General features: G+C 39.8%; 1 long non-coding RNA gene across 4 annotated transcripts in view; it reads right to left on the bottom strand.

Annotated features, from left to right (window-relative positions):
• LOC117802681 overlaps nt 1–15,704 on the bottom strand; it is a 31,861-nt gene that overhangs the window by 4,291 nt on the left and 11,866 nt on the right. For 2 of the 4 annotated variants that reach the window (XR_004626131.1, XR_004626128.1), the window contains one exon: nt 69–137. The exons of the other annotated variants lie outside the window; for them this stretch is intronic. This is a non-coding gene — a long non-coding RNA (uncharacterized LOC117802681). The remainder of the gene's footprint in view (nt 1–68; nt 138–15,704) is intronic. 4 annotated transcript variants of the gene reach the window in all.

Below are 15,704 nucleotides of genomic sequence, written 5' to 3' on the forward strand. Positions count from 1 at the left end.
GTGGGAGTGCTCTCCTCTCTCTATAGATGGGTGAAGTTCTAGGGGTAAACGTTCTGTTTCAATCAGACCTGGGCGAGGTGATGGAGACACAGTGACAAAAAGGCAAAGTCCATGTTCTTTTGGAGATTACAGGTTGCCTAGAGAAGGGAACACAAGAATATAAAAGGTTCTGAAGTTTGATTGATAACCAATATTTTTATTAAAAAGATTGGGGGCACCAGGGTGGCTCAGTCAGTTAAGCAGCTGACTCTTGATTTATGCTCAGGTCATGATCTCAGTGTCCTGGAATCGAGCCCTGTGTCAGGTTCCCTGCTCAGTGGAGAGTCTGCTTGGGATTCTCCCCCTCTCCCTCTGCTCCATCCCCACTTGCTCTTTCTCTCTCTCAAATAAATAAATAAATCTTTCAAAAAAAAGATTGAATGATATAATGATTTCAGTAGATGCAGGAAAAATATTCAGTAAAAAAATAACTCAAGAAACAGTAGTAAAAAGAAGCTTCCTTCAATTGATAAAGGGTATCTACCAAACCCCATCAAAAATCATATTTAATTTTGAAATTTTATAAACATCCTTATTTAGTTTAGGAATAAGTCAATAATGTCTATTGTCACATCTGTTATTCAACATTGACTTGGCAGTCTTAACCAACACAAGAAAATAAGAAAAAAAGTTATAAAAAAAATCTAAGACTGGAAGAGATGAACTGTCATTTGTAATCTATTTGATAATTTGTTTCAAAAAGTTGAAAGAATCAATAGGCAAACTTTTATAAATAATAAGAGTTAATGCAAGGTAGCTGAATACAAAAGTAAAACGAAAAATCTAATACTATCTGGCAATTGCATAGCACTTCATGCATTTCAAATAACTCAGACTTGTTTTCATTTGTAGCAACGCCCCCAGATCCCGTGAGTTTGATTACATCATCATCATCATCATCAGTGACAGTGGCTTCGTTCTTATTTGACGAATGTGCAACTGAGGCAGACGCTGTATTTTTTCCTTTTAAAAACCTGAGGTGTGGGGCACGTGGGGGACTCAGTCGGTGAAGCGTCTGCCTTCAGCTCAGGTCATGATCCCAGGGTCCCGGGATGGAGCCCTGCATCATTGGGCTCCCTGTTCAATGGGAAGCCTGCTTCTCCTTCTCCCTCTTCCCCTCTCCCCTCTTCATGATCTCTCTCTCTCTCTCTCTCTCAAATAAATAAATAAATAAATATCTTAAGAAATAGAACAAAACCAAAAAAACTGATGTATAATTTATATATGTTGATATTGATACTTTTTGGTATTATAGCTCTATGAGTTTTGACAAACATATAGTCATGTAAGACCCACCACAATCGAGATATAGAACCACAAAAAGATTCTCTGGTGCTCCTTTGCAGTCAACCTCTCTTCCCTCTCCTCGCCCCTGATAACCACTGATGTCTTTTCAGTCCTATACTTCTGCCTTTCCTCCTGACATTTTTTTTTTCATTTTAGCTTCTTATAAATGGAATCATATAGTATGCAGCCTTTTGCATCTGCCTTCTTTCACTCACTATAGTGCATTGGACGTTCATCTGGGTGTAGCCTGCTACAGTAGTCCGTTCCCTTTTGTTACTGAGTAGTATTCCATTGGGTGGATCCCACCAGAGTTTGCTTATCCATTCACCCATTGAAAGACATTTGAGTGTTTCCAATTTTTGGTGATTATGAACACAGCCACGTGATGATTTGTATACAGGTTTTGATGTGAACGTAACTTTTCATTCTCTTGGGATTGTTGGGTCAAATGGAAAGCATGTTTATCTTTATAAAAGACTGTCAACTGTTTTCCTGGTCAGCCGTATTTGGCATTCCCATCAGCGACGTATGAGAGTTCCAGCGGCTCTGCATCCTTGTCAGCAGTGATATTGACCACATTTTTAGACTTCAGCCGTTCTAATAGGTGTGTAGTAGCATCACATTGTGGTTTTAATTTCTACTTCCCTAATGACGAAAGATATTGAACATCTTTTCAGGTGCTTATTTGCCATATGTATGTCTTGTTAGGTAAAGAACAAAGAGGTGGTGGAAAAAGATCTGTTCAATGTTTTGCCTATTTTTAAAAAGTGGATTATTTTCTTATTGAGTTGTAAGAGTTCTTTATATATTCTGGATATAAATCCTTTATTAGATATGTGCTTTACAAATGTGTCTCCCAGTCTGTAGCTTGTATTTTCATATTGTTAACAGTATCTTTGTAAAGCAGATTTTGATTAAGTTCAATTTATCATTTTTCTTTTCTGTATTGTGTTTTTGATGCTGTATATAAGAAATTGTCTAATAATTGTAAGTCACAAAGATTTTCTCCTAAGAGCTTATAGCTGGTTCCTGATGAAACAATCCTAAAACTTACTGAGCCCTCATTCATTATTCATCCCAATCCTACGAAGTAAGTTGCATAGAGTAAGGAATAAAAAAGATAATTACAATGCTGTCTTTGGACACAGAGACAGAGCTGTATCATTTAGCAGTTAATTTTTCTATAAAGTTCTCATATATGTTTTCTTGCTTCAATAATTCAAGTATATTTCTTGAGATAAGGGCCATGCTCTCTAATGACTACTGTGTCCAGCACTGTGGGTCCAGGGGGAGATATCCAGTTGTACCCAATAATGCAGCAGATTTCATTTGCAGACTGAAGGGCACCTTTTGGACCCTTCTCATTCTGCTAACCCAGAGATCAAATCAGTCCTTTTTCAGCGGGGTTGGGTTCTAGACGAGGAGGCTGTCTACTCTCTGGGTCCAGGGCCACCATCTGACTGACAGCATAGCCACCATCTGACTGACAGCATAGACTTAGCATTTCTCAGACAATCCTAAGCCCTCAATAGCTACTTGCTCTCAAATCCCCACAGCAAAAAACAAACGAATACAGGTTTATGAAGAACTTGAAGGAACCTGAGACACTGGAAAGAAATACAACACAAATTCTAAGGAATCTGGTAATCTGATAATCTGATAATTCAACTAAGCCTGGTAGAAACAAAAGGAGGTAAATAGGAGTTTCAATGTAAGTATTATGGGAATAAATGGCCAAACCAAAAGTTCAATAGATTTTACTAAAAGTATTCTGGAAGTAACTCCCAGAACTTAGATAAGAACTCCAAACTCCACATTCTGAGCCTGATGAGGAATTATCAGAGCCATGGACCTCTGCTCTGGGGCTGACTAATCCTTCTGTGATGCACTTGCTGAGAAAACAAGCTCCAATGGTACATCCCTTTGGTGCTGTTGGGTTGTTGCTATCTCACTCAGCAAGAAAGAAGTGAGTAAATATTGCCTTCGTTTTCAGTTAGGGAAAGGAGACAGAAGGTAAATAGAGTAATAATGTTGTGTGTGGTAGGGGAGAGGGAGTGGGTAGGATGAAGACACTCCATCCTCTTGAGAAGCATAATATGTCACAAAAATCCACTAGAGAAAACAGAATAGAGCAAACACTTCCATTAAAAAAATAATAAACCTTGAGAGAAAAGAAGACTTGGGAAGACAGCTTATTTAAAATGGCTTTTCCTATTTATGATAACCTTAAATTTCATCAAGGTTGTAGTATGGTTTCAAAAATGTTTGGAGGAGCAGGGTATATGGACAAAGGATTTCTAAACAAATACACATTTATAAGAGTAAAGACTTTTTAAATAGGTAACTTCTAAGATAAATTTAAATTATGACATTCTATTGTTACTAAAAATTGTTATGACTTGCCATGTGTAAGTGGATGTTCTGACCAAATGGAACTCGAGCCATGATGTTAACACACCCAGGAAAGGAGTGAGGACTGTGCATTCAACTTTATGGGGGCTACTATTAGGATGACTCATATGGAAATTGCTTTGTAGTTTAAAATTAGCCAAAGATCAACAGTTTTATATGGTTCAACCTAATTCTGAAGGAGAGTTCAACCCTAATGATCGGTTTTCTAGTACAGTATATTTCTAGTTGATACTCATTTTCCTAATTGAAGCCTGCCTGATGGGCCCAGTCACAGACCCTGACTCTTTGTCAACTCAGAGGCCAGCTGAGGGCCCCTGCTCCCCTCAACCACCTTAACCTTCATCATCACCATCTTCAACCACCTTCAACCACCTTCATCATCCACTTCAAATACTGACAACAAAATACAATCACGGTGGGTGTGGATGAAATTAGCACTTCATGTGAGCTGAGCTTTTTGGAGATGTTTGTTTGTGCTACTTCCTTGATTCTAGAGACCAGGGTTTCATGTTTTAGCTGCAAAATGTGTTCTGTGTGTTCAGTAAGACCTCTCCTTTGGCAATCAAAGAATAGAGACCTCAAAATGTATATGTAACCTTTCCTCTAAGCATATAGGTCTATCTATTGCCTTTATTTATTTATTTATTTATTTATTTATTTATTTATTTATCTTTTGCTTTTGATTGGCTCATCTAACAAAGAATTGAGCAGCTGTCATCTGCCCAGCACTGTACCTACCACTGGGGATTGCAAAGCTGTTGAATTTCCATGTAGGTGGCCAAACCAAATATACATCTACATGGGCTAAGTTACATGACTTAAGTAAAAAAGCAATGCATTTCTGAAGTCACATTGTAATGAAGCTACAAATGCCAAGAGACTTGCTCAGATGGTATTTTGAATCTGGGAGGAAAAGAACTCTGTGACTAGAGAAGTCCAGAGTTTCTCTGTTGAAGAAACAATAGCATTTAGAAAGGAAGACACCAGACAAAAGATGGTCCAGGTCGGAGCTCCAGGATCAACAAAAGCGTGGTCCCAGGATAGTTTATGAGGATCATGAATAACTGTGTCTATTATTTATCATGTAGACAGTCAGGTATAATCCACTATGGGGCAGTCAAGTGTGAAGGATGGGTACATTTATCGTTTGTTAGCAGAAAAATCCACAAATGCAGCAAGAAACAAAGCTTCTTTTGTTCTTTGCCCTCTTCCTGTTCTCTCATCTTCCCACTCTCCCTGGGAGCTGAGTCTGGGTGATGGGTACCGAAGTCTCAACTCACCGAGTTGGGAGCCCCTCAATATTTCTGGCAGTGGTCCCAAGTTGAAAACTGCAAGCCACAACCAACTTTCATGTTCCTATCATTTTTATTTAAATACTAGATTTTGGGGCATCTGGGTGGCACAGTCTGTTAAGCATCTGACTCTTGGTTTTAGCTCAGGTGGTGATCTCAGGGTTGGGAGGTCAAGCCCTGCGTCAGGCTCAGTGCTGAGTGCAGAGTCTGCTTAAGACTCCCTCTCCCTCTACCTCTGCACCTCCCCCCCCCAAAGAAACAAAAATAACTTAAAAAAATACTAAATTTTAAGCATTAAAAATGTTGTGTTCATGTTTGGTAAGTTTAACTGTTGGCAAACAATTTATAGTTTTGGAAAAGACTCCAAAGGACCAAGCTGATTGTCACTTCTCTATTCAACTCAGAAACCATATCCATAGATGGTTAGTGACTTCATGAGGAACACCCCTTGGGGTGTTTTTATTTTAAGAGAAGTCATGGAGGACAGGTCAATGCTTTACCCAAAAAAATGAATTTCTCATGGAAGAGTTTTCAGCCCTCAGGCAGATAAGTGGAAGAGATGGTTTAGGACCAGGGAATCTTTCAAATATCACTATATTTCAAATAACTACTTTGCTGCCCAGAAGAGAGGTTATCCCTAACAGTGATGATAATAGAGAGAGAGTGGCCTCTTCTCCTTCCTTCTGACACTTAACAGGCTGGTGTTAGAACCTCCATTTGACCCTGAACAAGTCTGGTGTCTACTGAGAGAATTCTGGGACCCGGATTCCTCCAAAAGAAAAAAATAATTTGGGCAGGTGAGAAAATTATAGTCACAGTGTAAACATTGGTTCACGATAGCCAGTCTCCATGAGTGGATCCTGGGAGACAAGGAAAGGCAAGGTGGCCCAGCCTTGGCCCCGCTGCTGCAGCCTCCCTCACACCAGCATAAATTCACGTGGGCATGGAGCGAGGATGTTTGCACTGGGGCCAGGATTGGATGGGCTGCCAGCATCATGTAACAAAGTGTAAAGGGGGACTTTTTCTGTTGCCCCAGAATTTTCCCAAACAGCAGACATCCAGTACCCTCCTTCTAGAGACAGTGGCCACCCCTGCCTGGACCAACTTACTAAATGTCTATAGAACCAGACTTCTTATAGGCAACCACAGTCATTCCGCCACCCCACCCTGCCGTCCGTTCCTCATAGGCAGAGGCCTGGCAGGGGGGAGAGAATCAAGGGTCACGGGTCAGCCCTGCAAGAATCCAAAGGGCTCACCACAGCAGCCTAGCAGGGAAATCGGCTATGTGAGAGGCAATTCCCTTGATCCCCGGGGGGAGCTCAATAAGCTGCTCACAGTCCGAAAGCCGTCACTGCACATAGTATTCCACCCGTGTCATATCCCACCTAAATAACACGCCCGGAACCCTCGAATGCAGTTTCTGCTCTGAGCAGTATGCAGTTACCGCTTTAACTTCATCATTTAGGGAACTCTTGGTCTCTTTCCCTTTAACAAACCTACCTTCCACCCCTTCATTTATATCAAGGTATAAATGACTTTAAAAGTTAATGCTTTGAATAATCAGGAGAGAATCACGAAGTTCACTAGAGCCTTCTGGTTGTGTCTGGATCTCTAATTACAGGCTCTGGCTGACTTCCACGTGGTCATTCCCCACCCTGAGGGCAGTCCGCAAATCGGAGTAATGCCTGTCAGAGCCACTGGGTGGCACTGGCATGCCTGAGTTGTAGGCGAGAGGGAGGCTGAAAGAAAGAAAAGAGGCAGGAGAGAGTCAAGGCGGAGGGGGAGACGAGAGGGAGAGAGATGAAAGAGAGAAAAGAGAGGTAGAGAAGAAAGACTAGGTCACAGGCAATAACTGCCTCGTGGGGCCTCTGTAGGACCCCTGACAGAACAATGAGGTGAGCAAGTTTTATCCATCTTTACATTCCCAGGACCTAGCTTCGTGTCTGGCACTCCGCGACGCTCTGGGTCAGCAGCTGGTGAATGAACACTGCAGGCCCTCCAAAAAAAGATCTTTAAATGGGGAGGTCGAGGCAGTGTGCGTCTGAATGCTCCACCCTATTGTTCTGGGGCAACTCAGTTGAAAAGTCAAAGAGGGAGCCTCACTGTGGCTCTCAAACAATGGTAAACGCTTGCCTTGTAAAGAAAAGCAGAAATACCAACACACCCAAGGTTAGATTACCCAGGAGTTGACAGACTTATTCTGTAAAGAGCTGGGTGGTTACTGTTTTACTCTTTGCCAGCCATTCTTGTCTCTGCCACAGCAGCATGAAAGCAAGCACTGACATTGGTAAATGAATGGGTGTGGCTGTGTGCCAATAAAACTTTATTTGTGAAAACAGGCATCAGGCCAAATTTGGTCCAGCGTCTGCCAGACCCTCAGTGCTTTGTGTTCTGAGGTAATCTTTCTGTTTTCTTCAAATTTGCCGTTACATCCTCTTTGACCCAATACCACTCTTGTAGCAAATGACTATCCACCGGTCTCTTCTGAGTCCGTGATGACCCCATGACCTTAGACTGCAAATACCTTGGAATCCAAGAGTCCACATAGATGGCTTCAATGTACCATCGGGGTTCCCGTCTTCCTTAGCTTTGAAATGCTCATGACACATCACTTCTGAAGATTCCACAAAGGCACAGATGGCGCAATGTGATTGGTGCCAAGTTGCAAAGCATGAATTGTCGGGGAATGATACTGCTCTGGCTACAGTGGACTGAATTCAACCAGACTGAGAAAGGTCAGTCCCAGCTCAAACTGTGAAGTAACTAAAGTTTTTCTTTAGAAACTTCTACACACACACTCTCTCTGCCCCTCCTCTTCCAGTATTCATTCCCCTCATTCATGCTCCCTGCTCTCACTTCCATCAAGAACTTGATTCTTCACTTAGCTAAAGTCGAAGTAACATATAACAGATTATATCACTTCCCCTTGTGGGATAGTGACAGTTTAATAAGGTTGAGAGCATTTGAATAAAGGGACACAGCACTAATGGTGGGATATTATACCTCCTGGGGATGATTTTTTTTGTTTGAAAGTGGATTCCACTTGGATCACGGTCGGGGGGAAAATCCAGGAGAAATACTGAGTAGGGCCACCGTATATAGCCTCGTGGCTTTGCAGAATTCCATGGATTGGGTTGTGAATGACATCTTTCGGAGCTGTGTAACACAGTGTGTGTGCTTGTGTGTGTGTGCGCGCGCACGTGTGCGTAACAGTTCCTAAGAGAGGCCAAGTTCCCTCAGAGATAGATAACTGAAGTGTAAGTTTGTAGTTTTGAGTTTTCCTCCTTGGGAAATGAAGGAAGTTGCCATGGGTGGGATTTTTTGCATGCCAAATGAAATCAAGCACTCTGGACCAGATGGAAATGTATCTCCTTCCCGAGAGAGGCTTCCTCATGTCGTTGATCATGTTGAAGCCTCTCATGTATTTCAAAATCTCTGTGGCCCCACCTCTTACTCCAGGCACTGCAGCAAAAACCAGTTCCTTGAAGGTTTGGGCCAGCTTCCTGTCGGCTCAATCAAACAGATCTGCGGTCGTCCCTCTCACTGCTCCTCTGACGGCAGGAAGAAGCAGCTCTCCACTTACACATGGGTAAAATGGAAACGTGGGACTCCCTTACCAACAGAGGAAGGGATTCAGTGAAGAAATGTTTCCCCCTTTCTTCTCAATGCAGATGCTTCTTTTTTTTTTTTTTTCAAAGAAAGCCACATTCTTAGCTACACAGTCAGACTTCAATGGCGACCCAACAGTAACTTTTTTTTTCAGGTTTTTTTTTTAATAGATTTTATTTATTTATTGATGTGACACAGAGAGAGAGAGAGAGTGAGAGAGGGAACACAAGACGAGGGAATGGAGGAGAGGCAGAGGGAGAAGCAGGCTTCCTGCTGAGCAGGAAGCCTGATGCCATGCAGGGCTTGATCCCAGGACCCTGGGATCATGACCTGAGTCGAAGGCAGACACTTAATGACTGAGCCACGCAAGTGCCCCCCAATGCAGGTGCTTCTGAGACCACATTCTACAAAGTTCCTCAAAAAGCCCTGGAAGGATCAAAACCAGTTGCCCACAGCAGAGCCTGGTTTCCAAAAGAACCTTGGCATTGACTCCCCTCTTTCCTTTTTCCCTCTCCTGTCCTCCCTCACTGCTCCCTGGGACCACATGATGAGTAAGTCACCTGCATAAAGGCCTTTGTCTGAGGCTTTGGGGAAAACCCAGACTAAGACACTGTGCTTGTTCAGTTCTCATGAGAAAACCTGTCATTGGACACGAACTGCTGTGGGTCATCCAGAGGCAAAGTTGCCTGCAAGGAAACACACCTTACTCTTGGACAGTGGTCTTCAGGGCACTTAGAAGCAAAGCACTTTTATATACAGGATCTCAAAGACAAAGCTTATCTGCGGCGTCCTTCCCCTGCTTACTCTCTCTGGGTGTTGGCGTCTTCTATGGCCCCATCTCTCTGACACTTCCAGCTCTGACATCAACAGGGCCCACCCTGCTCAATGGGCCAGAAGTGGCCACGGACTGGTTACTGGGTACCCATGTGTTGGCTGATTATGGCCCATGAAGTGGCCCATGAGGTGGCCAGATGTGAAAAATTCTACCCAACTAGATGTCTGTACTAGCTTGGGCTTATTCAAAATTTGGACGTGAAAATAGATAAAAGATTAACTAGTCCATGGTGACAGTGGAGGAGGGCAGATGTGCAGAGAGAAGCAGACTCAACACGAGGAGACCATGCAGCCCAGGAACCAGGGATCCCGAGACGTTCCCGAGCAAGGTCAGACTCTGCACAGCTTAGAAGTTCTCGGTTCAGTCCAGGTTTCCTTATAATATCTGCTACCTAGTAGGTCCTCTTCTTTTTTAAGTGGGCCTATGCATGTCTCAGCTTTCTTACAAGCAGAAAAACCTGGTCCCCCAAACCTGTACCTCCCCCTCCCCAAGATCTTCTTTTCCTCCTGTCCAGCAAAAAACAATGATATCTATCAGGTGTCATCTCTCCAAGGACAGGAACTCTCGAGCGCTTGAAGGGGTGATTCTCAAGGCACTGGGCTGGGCCAGCAAGGGAGAGATTTGGGGGAAGTGAGCATAGTGGCAGTGCCCCTTGGATGACCCTGTGTAAGCAGCTGTTCAGACTGTCTATTTGCATCTCCAGCTTCATGGTAGGAATTCGGTCCTGGAGAAAATGACAGGGATCTATTCACATCTGGCAATCCTTCCACACTGGAATGTACATTCCACAGAGGGCTGAGCTCGTGGCTTCCCAGCAGCCCTGCCAGTGACTAATGCCCATGGTATAGAGTCTACCTCCCAGATTTTCTGGGATTATCCAGATTTCAAATACGCTGCCCCAGGGTTGCTGTAAATCATTGATCTAGCCCATAAGTTCCAATGGTTAGTGAATCATTTAAAATAATTTAAACTGGTGGGCATTAAGGTAAGGATGCACTTGGATTCAAATGATAGGATTCTCACTGGCTGAAGAAATATTAATGGTTCACGGAGCCACAGATACACTATGTGTCTAAAGCTGCCTAGATGCCATCTCCTACTTCAAAATCATTTGAAATATGCGCAAAATCTTTGAAATCATTATAGAATTTTATTTTACTGTCAAATGTATACAAAGTAAAGGAGGAAAAAATATATAATTTTAAAGGGATCCCACAATAGCAATATTCCTCTTGGAAGAAATGTGACAATTCAAAAGTAACATTTTGCCTGATACTCTCTATCTCATCAATTTAAAGATGCACATTTACTTAGAATTTTACATCTCTGAAACGAGAGTGCCTCTTTTTCTGTTGATGGCAATGTGTATTTTAATCAAAAGCATTTCTTTTCTTTCCTAGTGTCCATTTAAAATTGGTGCATTTTGTAATTAATGGCAACTTAGCTTCAATAATATACAGTAATAGTGATATAAATGTTACTCAAAGTGGAAAATTTGATAACACTTCTTAGATTACATTAGAGAAGCACAAACTATCAGCCCTATAGCTTTCAGTATTATATTGAAGAAATTTATTATAAATATGTCTTTAAAAATGCAGTTTGTAGCAACTCACATATTATTATCTAAGTCACAGTTAAAAGCTCCAGATATTTAGACTGAACATCTGATTTCTACCTTGCTCAAACCTAGTGTTATAGCAATATGAATAATTAAAAAAAAACCCTTTTGTTCCAGAAGCTCCAGGTATAGGACAAAACATTGTGCCTCACCATTATGATAGATTTAGCTTACTGTGAGTATAAAAAGTTGCCTCTATCATAGTGTTATGTCTTAAAAGTTAACACTAGAGTATTGGCATATGGATGGACCTATAAATCAATGGATCAGCATTGATAATCCAGAAACCAATCCTTATATTAAGTCAATTGATTTTCAATAAAAAGGTCAAGGCAATTAAATGGGAGAAAGAATTATCTTTTCAACAAATGGTGCTGGGACAACTGGATATCCACATGCACAAAAGTGAGTAAGGAGGGTACGTATTGCATGGTGCACTGGGTGTTATATGCAGCTAATGAATCATCAAACTTTACATTAAAAAAATGAATTTGAGCCCTAACCTCACACCATATAAAAAATTTACTCAAAATGGATTATATACCTAAATGTGAGAGCAAAATGATAAAAGTTTCAGAGGAAAACACAGGAGAAAAATCTTTGTGATCTTGTTAGGCAAAGAGTTTTTAGATATGACACCAAAAGCATGATTCATAAAAGAAAAAATTGGTAAACGGAGCTTCATCAAAATGAAAATATTTGTGCCTCAAAAGACACTATTAAGAAAAATGGAAAGACAATCCACAGAAGGAAGAAAGCATTTGCAAACCACATAACTGATAAGGGACTTGTATCCAGAATATGTAAAGAACCCTTACAATTCAAGAAGACAGCAAACAACCCAAATAGAGAATGGACAGAAGATTTGAGTAGCCATTTCACCAAAGAAAATGTATGTACAGCAAACAAGTAAATGAAAAGGTGCTCAACATATTTAGTCACTAAGGAAATGAAAGTTAAAACTGCAATGAAATACAACTACACACCTATTAAAATAGGTTTAAAAAAATCCCTGATAAAGAAGCAGAACAATGGAACTTTCACCCATTTCTGGTAACTCCGATTTGGAAAACAGTTGGGCAGTTTTATTATAAAGTTAAAAAAGGTGCTTATCATTCAACCTAATAATCTTACTCTTATACATTTACCCAAAAGAAATGAAAATTTATGTCCACACACAACCTGTACACAGATGTTTATAGTGACATTGTTCATAATAAGCCAAACCAGGCAAAGCTCAAGTGCTGTTGAACTGGTGAGCAGCCAATCAAACTCTGATGCATCACACAGTGGACAACTAGTCCGCACCAAAAACAACTAACTGCTACACCTGGATGAACCCCCAAACATTATGCGGACTAAAAGAAACCAGGTGCAAGAAGTTATTATTGTACTGTTCCATTAGTATGAAACGTTCAGAAAACACGATTTCACAGGTACAGAAATTAAATTGATTGCCTGAGGTTGGGGGAAAGAATGGAGATTCACAACGAACAGAAATGAAGGATATATTTCGGATGACGGACATGTTCTAAAACTGGATGGTGGCGTTGGCTGAACAACTCTTCAAATTTGCTAAAAAATCGTTTAATTGTACATGTAAAATAGATGAATTTCATGGGTATTTCATATACATGGAATTATACAACTATAGCTCAATAAAGCTGGTTTTTTTTAAATCAACACTGGAATTACTATGAAAGTTTTTGACCTTGACATCCTGCCAACCAAAGGGTATGTGGTTGCGGTTGTTGCTTTCTCTTATAAGCTGTATGACACTTGTTGATAAGATTATTGATATGGACATATAACATTATTAATACTAACTTTGGAGGTGTAAAATATATAGGTTCTAAGAATTTTTTTTAATTATCAAATAACTATAGAATCACATCAGTGAGGATAGATGCCAGTAGCATAAGCTTGAAAGAGTTATACGAATAACACATATGTTCTTCCAGTTCATGTGACAATTGATATTATAAGATACTGAAATATTTTCATATTTATAAACTCTACTAGAGACACTGAAATGATTTTGTGATTTTCAATCCAACTACTTTGCAGACAAATTTGATTATGTTTGAATATATGATTTCTAAGATTGATGCCTGTCCTTGAGGGAAACCAATATTTCAACTTACATAAGGTCAACTTTATCAGTTAAAAATAAATGGTTCTTAAGAAATTTTATAGATCTTGAGTCATAATTTTTGTATTTGTTTTATTGGTTAGGGCAAGCCAAGTGTTGTAACAAATCAACCTCCAGATCTCAGTGGCTAAAGACAATAAATGTGTATTTCTCACTCATGTCATAGTTCAGTGGAGGTCACTGAACTATGACTCCTGTCTAGTCATTCAGGGATCCAAGCTTCAGCCACGTTAAGGTTTTACCAACTTCTATTTCCTTGGAGTTTTCTTCATTATAAGGTTTTTATTGGAAAGATGTAAATTTTTATTGGCCAGGCCTGAAAGTGGTGTGTATCACTTTGGTTCACATTGCACTGGGTGGAACCCAGTCACTTGGCCACATCTAGCTGCAAGGGACTCCAGAAAAATTAATTTAGTTGTATGCCTAGGAGGAGGAAGAGAAAGCAGATATGGCTAGGCAGTGGCATTTCTGCCTTACTGATTCTTGTCATATGATACTATTATTGATTTTTAAGAAGTAGCTTTTTTGAAATTTGATTAACATACCATCAAATTCATCATTTCTGAGACTACAATTCAGTGGTTCTTAGTATATTCACAAAGTTGTACTATCATCACTACTATCTAATTTAAGAGCCCCCAAAAGAAGCCCCATACCCATTAGTAGTCATTCTCCCTGCCCACTGCCCTGGCCCCCGGCAACCACTAAATACTTTCTATTCCAGATGGTTCATATCAATGGAATTATGCAATATATAGCCTTTTATAAATGGCTTCTTAGTACAGTGTTTTTGAGGTTCATCCCTATTGTAGCTGTAATATGTTGTAGTTGTAATGTATCAATATTTTATTCTCTGTATTGTGGAATAATATTCTATCATATGGATATAACACATTTTGTTTATCCGTTCCTCAACTGACATTTGGATTGTTTCCACTTTTTGACAATTATGAATTATGCTGCTATGCACATTCTTATACAGGCTTTTGTGTGGACATACGTTTTGCATTCCCTTGGGTATATACATAGGAGTGGAGTTGCTGGGTCATATGGTAACTCTATTTTTACATTTTGATGGACTGTCAAGCTGTTTTCCAAAGTAGTTGCACCATTTTACAATCCAACCAGCAATGTGTGAGGATTCTGGAAGTTCTGTATCCTCACCAGCACTTAATTGTCTGTCTTCTTTATTTTAGCCGTCCTGGTGGTTGTGAAGTAGTAGCTCATTGTAGTTTTGATTTGCATTCAGCTGATGCTAATATTGTTGAACATACTTTCGTGTGCTTATTGGTCATTTGTTTATCTTCTTTGGAAAAAAATGTCTATTCAAATCCTGTGCCTACTTTTGAGTCAGTTTATTTTTCTTTCTACCACATGGTTGTAAGACTTCTATACATGTTCTGGATGGAAGTTCCTTTTCAATTCCCTTGGTCTGTAAAGATGTTATTCCATTATGTGTTTTTCTTTTCACTTTCTTGGTAGTGTTCTTTGAAGGACAAAAGTTTCATTGTGATGAATTGCATTTATTTATTTTTGTCCATTGTGTTTTAGAAACCATTGCCTAAATCCGAGTTCACAGAGATTTGCTCCTAGGTTTTCTTCTAGGAGTTTTACAGTTTTAGCTCTTACATCTAGGTCTATGATGCATTTAGAGTTAACTTTTATGTAAGTTGAGGTAGGGGTCCAACTTCATTCTTTTGCATATGTATATACAGTTATCCAAGCACAATTTGTTGAAAGACTATTCTTTCTCCATGGAACTGTCTTGGTGTCCTTGTCAAAAATCAATTGACAGTAAATGTAAGAGTTTATTTCTGGACTCCTAATTTCATCTCATTGATCTCTATCTATAGCTATGCCAGTACCACTCTGTTTTAATTACTATAGTTTTGTAGTAGGTTTTAAAATTGGGAAATGTGAATCCTCCAACTTTGTCTCTTTTCAATATTGTTTTGACTGTTCTTCATCTTTATCATTGATTTTTACAATTTGATTTCCAAAGCTGGAGAGGGAAAAGGGCAGGGTGGGGCTTTACAAAGAAAATTCTTTACAAATAAAAGTTGCTTTACAAAGAAATATTCTCTAAGAGAATTGTTACTGATAGTAGTCGCCATGATGTACAATTCTATAGCTGTATTCCAGAAAATTATATATATAAATAGTTTTCATCATCAACACCTTGAGGACATAAAACTTACTAGTCTTCCTCATTATTCCTGATTTACTGGGACATAAAAAGCCCTGAATGGGATAATCTAGGGAAAAAATACTTTATTCTTTTTGCAAAACTTCCACTGCTTTGTTACAAAATCCCATTTTTAAAGGATTTTGTATCCCTTTTTTTAAAGATTTTATTTATTCTTTTTGCAAAACTTCCACTGCTTTGTTACAAAATCCCATTTTTAAAGGATTTTGTATCCCTTTTTTTTTAAAGATTTTATTTATTTATTTATTTGA

The sequence above is a fragment of the Ailuropoda melanoleuca genome, chromosome 6 (assembly GCF_002007445.2).
Source record: "Ailuropoda melanoleuca isolate Jingjing chromosome 6, ASM200744v2, whole genome shotgun sequence".
In the NCBI taxonomy this organism is placed as follows: domain Eukaryota; kingdom Metazoa; phylum Chordata; class Mammalia; order Carnivora; family Ursidae; genus Ailuropoda; species Ailuropoda melanoleuca.